This window comes from Bubalus kerabau, chromosome 1, assembly GCF_029407905.1.
Source record: "Bubalus kerabau isolate K-KA32 ecotype Philippines breed swamp buffalo chromosome 1, PCC_UOA_SB_1v2, whole genome shotgun sequence".
Classification (NCBI taxonomy): Eukaryota; Metazoa; Chordata; class Mammalia; order Artiodactyla; family Bovidae; genus Bubalus; species Bubalus kerabau.
The window spans coordinates 43,915,089-43,921,351 of NC_073624.1; positions in this window are offsets into that span (position 1 = coordinate 43,915,089).

Below are 6,263 nucleotides of genomic sequence, written 5' to 3' on the forward strand. Positions count from 1 at the left end.
AAATTCCCTTTTCCAGTCCATCTTAGTTTGCTGATTCCTAGAATGTCGATGTTCACTCTTGCCATATCCTGTTTGACCTCTTCCAATTTGCCTTGATTCATGGACCTGACATTCCAGGTTCCTATGCAATATTGCTCTTTAAAGCATTGGACCTTGCTTCTATCACCAGTCACATCCACAACTGGGTGTTGTTTTTACTTTGACTCTGTCCCTTAATTCTTTCTCAAGTTATTTCTCCACCGATCTCCAGTAGCATATTGGGCACCTACCGACCTGGCTGCATGGTGCAGGAGCAGTGGCTGTGAGGTGCAGGAGTGGACAAGAGGAGATATCCCACGTCTAATGTTAGGAGCAGCGGCCATAAGGAGCTACCCCACATCCAAGTTAAGGAGCAGTGGCTGTGCTTTGCTGGAGCAGCTGTGAAGAGATACCCCATGTCCAAGGTAAGAGAAACCCAAGTAAGATAATAGGCACTGAGAGAGGTCATCAGAGGGCAGACAGACTGAAACCACAATCACAGACAACTAGCCAATCTGATCACATGGACCACAGCCTTGTCTAACTCAATGAAACTAAGCCAAGCCATGTGGGGCCACCCAAGATGGATGGACGGGTCATGGTGGAGAGGACTGAGAGAATGTGGTCCACTGGAGAAGGGAATGGCAAACCACTTTAGTATTCTTGCCTTGAGAACCCCATGAACAGTATGAAAAGACCATTCAGGTATAACCTAAATCAAATCCCGTATGATTATACAGTGGAAGTGACGAATAGATTTAAGGGATTAGATCTCTTAGACAGAGTGCCTGAACAACTATGGAAACAGGTTCATGATATTGTACAGGAGTCAGGGATCATGATATTGTACATCCCCAAGGAAAAGAAATGCAAAAAGGCAAAATGGTTGTCTGAGGAGGCCTTACAAATAGCTGTGAATAGAAGAGAAGCAAAAGGCAAAGGATAAAAGGAAAGATATACCCATTTGAATGCAGAGTTCCAAAGAATAGGAAGGAGAGATAAGAAAGCCTTCCTCAGTGATCAATGCAGAAAAGAAATAGAGGAAAACAACAGAATGGGAAAGACTAGAGATCTCTTCAAGAAAATTAGGGATACCAAAGGAACATTTCATGCAAAAATGGGCACAATGTAGAACAAAAATGGTATGGACCTAACAAAAACAGAAGGGATTAAGAAGAGGTGGCAAGAATACACAGAAGAACTGTACAAAAAAGATCATGACCCAGATAATCACAATGGTGTGATCAATCATCTAGAGCCAGATATCTTGGAATGCGAAGTCAAGTGGGCCTTAGGAAGTATCACTACGAACAAAGCTAGTGGAGGTGATGGAATTCCAGTTGAGCTATTTCAAATCCTGAAAGGTGATGCTGTGAAAGTGCTGCACTCAATATGCCAGCAAATTTGGAAAACTCAGCAGTGGCCACAGGACTGGAAAAGGTCAGTTTTCATTCCAATCTCTAAGAAAGGCAATGCCAAAGAATGTTCAAACTACCCCACAATTGCACTTATCTCACACGCTAGTAACATAATGCTCAAAATTCTCCAAGCCAGGCTTCAGCAATATGTGAATCATGAACTTCCAGATGTTCAAGCTGGTTTTAGAGAAGGCTGAGGAACCAGAGATCAAATTGCCAACATCCACTGGATCATTGAAAAATCAAGAGAGTTCCAGAAAAACATCTATTTCTGCTTTATTGTCTATGAAAATCCTTGGACTGTATGGACCACAACAAACTCTGGAAAATTCTTAAAAACATAGGAATTCCTGACCACCTGACCTGCCTCCTGAGAAACCTGTATGCAGGTCAGGAAGCAATAGTTAGAACTGGACAGGGAACAACAGACTGGTTCCAAATTGGGAAAGGAGTATGTCAAGGCTGTATATTGTCACCCTGCATATTTAACTTATATGCAGAGTACATCATGAGAAATGCTGGGCTGGAAGAAGCACAAGCTGGAATCAAGATTGCCAGGAGAAATATCAATAACCTCATATATGCAGATGATACCACCCTTATGGCAGAAAGTGAAGAAGAACTAAAGAGCCTCTTGATGAGAGTGAAAGAGGAGAGTGAAAAAGTTGGCTTAAAAGTCAATATTCAGAAAACTAAGATCATGGCATCTGGTCCTATCACTTCATGGCAAATAGATGGGAAAACAGTGGAAAAAGTGACATACTTTATTATTTGGGGCTTCAAAATCACTGCAGATGGTGACTGCAGCCATGAAATTAAAAGATGCTTGTTCCTTCAAGGAAAAGTTATGTTCAACCTAGACAGCATGTTAAAAAGCAGAGACATTACTTTGCCAACAAATGTCCATCTAGTCAAAGCTCTGGTTTTTCCAGTAATCATGCATGGATTTGAGAGTTGGACTATAAAGAAAGCTGAGTGCCAAAGAACTGATGCTTTTGAACTGTGGTACTGAAGACTCTTGAGAGTTCCTTGGAGTGCAAGGAGATTCAACCAGTCCATCCTAAAGGAAATCAGGCCTGAATATTCATTGGAAGGACTGATGCTGAAGCTCCAATACTTTGGCCACCTGATGCAAAGAACTGACTCATTGGAAAAGACCCTGATACTGGCAAAGATTGAAGGCAGGAGGAGAAGGGGACAGCAGAGGATGAGGCTGTTGTATGGCATCACCAACTCAATGGACATGAATTTGAGTGAACTCCGGGAGTTGGCGATGGACAGGGAGGCCTGGCGTGCTGCGGTCTATGGGGTTGCAAAGAGTCGGACACAACTGAGTGACAGAACTGAACTAAATAATAACTATGGAGTAATACCAGGAGGTGAAAGTCATATGGTCCAAACTTATGCCTACCACATCCATGGATAGAATTCAGGAATACCATGAATTTGGATGGCAAACAATTTATTTTCACTAAACATTTTATCGAAGGATACCATTTCCTTCAAATGTAAATGCTGGCAACAAAGCCATAGAAATATAGCACTATTAATGTTTTTTCACCATAAAAATCACAGGTATTCTTATGTTATTAGAGTTAATGCAGATAATCTTGAAATGGCATTTATGTGTATCACTTTCAAAATCACAGTTGCTATTAGATCCACTACTAGATCTTATTTGTTTTGTTAATACAGAAACATTATCATATCACAATTTGTTTTTTAAAATATTTTGTTAAGTTTTTATACCCAATTTCTTTTGTAATCATATATATTTTATTTTAAGCATTCCAAAACATTATTCTATGAAGGGGTCTATAGGCTCCACCAAACTGCCAGACAAATTCATGGCACAAGAAAGGAAAAGAATTTTTGCCTTCAGGAACAGTTTTCCTTTCTGAGGTTGAAATTAGGTTACTGCCATTTCTACATTCCAGTATAAACAAATTAGAGAGAGGAATTTCAGGGTAAGACATTCCTTCACACAGACAGAAGTTGCATACAACATTTTTTGCTCTTATGTCATTGTGAGATCTGAAATGTGGCAATATTTAGCTGCAAGGGAGGCTTGGGGAATGTATTCTCCAGGAAAGTGACCTTGTACCTAAATACTACTAACAAGGAGAAACAGAATATTGGGGACAACCAGGGCTTCCCTGGCGGCAGTAAAGAATCTGTCTGCAATGTAGGAGATATGGATTTGATCCCTGGGTGGGAAGATCCCTTGGAGGAGGGCATGGCAACTCACTCCAGTATTCTTGCCTGAAGAATCCCCATGGACAGAGGAGCCTGGTGGGCTACAGTCTGTTTGGTCGCAAAGAGTCAGACACAACTCAGCGACTAAGCACAAGAAAAGAAAATCAATGACCTCATTTATCTCTTAAATGAATAATAGGCATCTTTATTTATTTTTTACAAATTTCTTACTATGGACTTGCTAGTGATGTCATGCATTTTTCCAAAACATGTTTTTTAAGTTAAGGCATTAACAAGCCTGGAGTCTAAGTATTATTATCTTGAAAGACTGAGATAACATCTATAGCCAAAGTAATTTGACTTGAGAGACTTTCTTTTGAATATTGTAAAACACAGGGAGAGGATCTGTAATTTATGATAGGGGACACAGCATAGAACAATCTGATCTTTTGAGGGCTCTTTTCCCAGCCTGACCAGTCAGATAACAAAGTTATTCATTTAGCATACTGAGTTATAAATGTCTTAAAGAGAAGGCAACTTATAGTCCAGCCCCTGATTAAACAACTTTCAGGTCCTGGAGATTGTGTCCTCCCCGTGCAAGTCTCCTTGCTGGTGACCCTTCAGGGCTGCTGTATTGACAAACGTCAGTTGTACTTTAAGAGTGGTGGAAAGACTACACTTCGGAAAAGACAGGCTTTCATTGTCTAAAGCAGACAGGAGAAAGTCAGCACAAACACAGGCAAGGATACACAGCATGGGGATCAGCAACTCCATCTCAAATAGAGTTGTAGCTTCCTGGGCACTACATCTTGCTGGAATAATATCTTCCTTAGGCTTCCTTCCTTAGGCACTATACGGGGCTTCCCTTGTAGTTCAGTTGGTAGAGAATCTCCCTGCAATGCAGGAGACACGGGTTCAATTCCTGGTCAGGAAGATCCCCTGGAGAAGAAAATGGCAACACACTCCAGTTTTCTTGCTTGGAGAATCCCATGGACAGAGGAGGCTGGCAGGCTACAGTCTATGGGGTTGCAAGAGTTGGCCACAACTCAGCGATAACAGGGAGACAGGCTCTATAGGAGTGGGATCTGTGTCAGACTTTCCTGCAACAAAACACCTTGTTTCTTGGGTTCATTTCTGTTTGCTGACTTGTGTGGCTTAGGTTCTAGAAAACCCCTTATGTGACCCAAGTATACCAACCCATATTCCAGGAACTGCTTTTAGCCATGTGTTAGTTGATGTAAGTATCCCAACAATCCTGAGGTAAATATTAATGTTATTCTCAATTTACAGATGAGAAAACTGAGCAGAGACAGGTTAAGTAATTTCCCCAAAGCTGTATGTCTAGTGAATGGCAGGGTCATGAGGGCAAAGGAATACCCTTTCCTGTATATTGCAAGAACTAAGCACCTCTGCCCTTTCTCATTCTTATTCACTCAGATTGGATTACTTGTTTACTTTGTTGACTTTAAAACTGAAAGTTATTTTCCCAGCTAAAAATGGGTTTATTCTAGAATAGCAGGGGACTTGTAACACAGAAGAACAAACCTGACTCCATATTGGATCTGTTCCTTTAGCTCTAACCTTTTGCTGGTGCTCAGTCACGCTGGTTCTGCAGTTTTGTACAAAAGAATGTTGCCTGTAGCCTGAAAGGTACATGCTAGTCCATTCTCAAGGCTCTGCCTCCCAGGCTTGACCTTTAAATGTGTAACAGTTTTCATTTGTTGTTGTTTTGTTACTAACTGTTACCCTTTTATGACTCCATAGACCATAGCCCACCAGGCTCCCTGTCCATGGGATTTCCCAGGCAAAAATATTGGAGTGGGTTACCATTTCCTTCTCCGGTGGATCTTCCTGACCCAGGGATCAAATCTGGTTCTCCTGCATTGGCAGGCAGAGTCTTTACCACTAAGCCACCAGGGAAGCCCAATTTTCTTTTATGCAGAGATAAAAAATTGCAGAACAGAGAATAACAATTGTCTTGTTTTATGTTTACAGGGCCATCATAACCAGACCTATGGGGATAGCTGCAGGAGCAGAGGGTTATCATATCACCTTGGGGGCATGACCTGCACCAAGAAGGTCACACCTTCATACCTGCAACACCCAACCACACTCCCTCCCCCTTTAGTATAAAAGTAGCCTGAATTCTAATTCAGGTTTAAGAGGGTTCAGGATGGGGAACACATGTAAACCTGTGGCGGATTCATTTTGATATTTGGCAAATCTAATACAGTTATGTAAAGTTTAAAAATAAAATAAAATTTAAAAAAAAAAAAAAAAAAAAAAAAAAAAAAAAAAAGATGTTTCTTTGGGACACTGGTCTGCCATCTCTTCTGTCTGTTGGTTTTCTGAATAAAGTCGCTATTCTTTGTTCCAACAACTGGCCCCTCGATTTATTGGCCAGTCATGCAGCAGGCAGTGTCAGTTTGCATTTGGTAACTAAACTGCAATTTGGGTCAAGCAAACTATAGCAAAAGCCAGAGTCCAACAAACAAAGCAAAGTTACTTTATGGAGAAAAAGGAGTTTGGGAGCAGTTCTTTTGAAGGAAGTTTCATTGGGGAAAAGTGAGGGTGACAGTTTCTCATTGGCTGAGTTGTGGGGTAGTCTATTTCTTTTAGGAGCCGCAATGT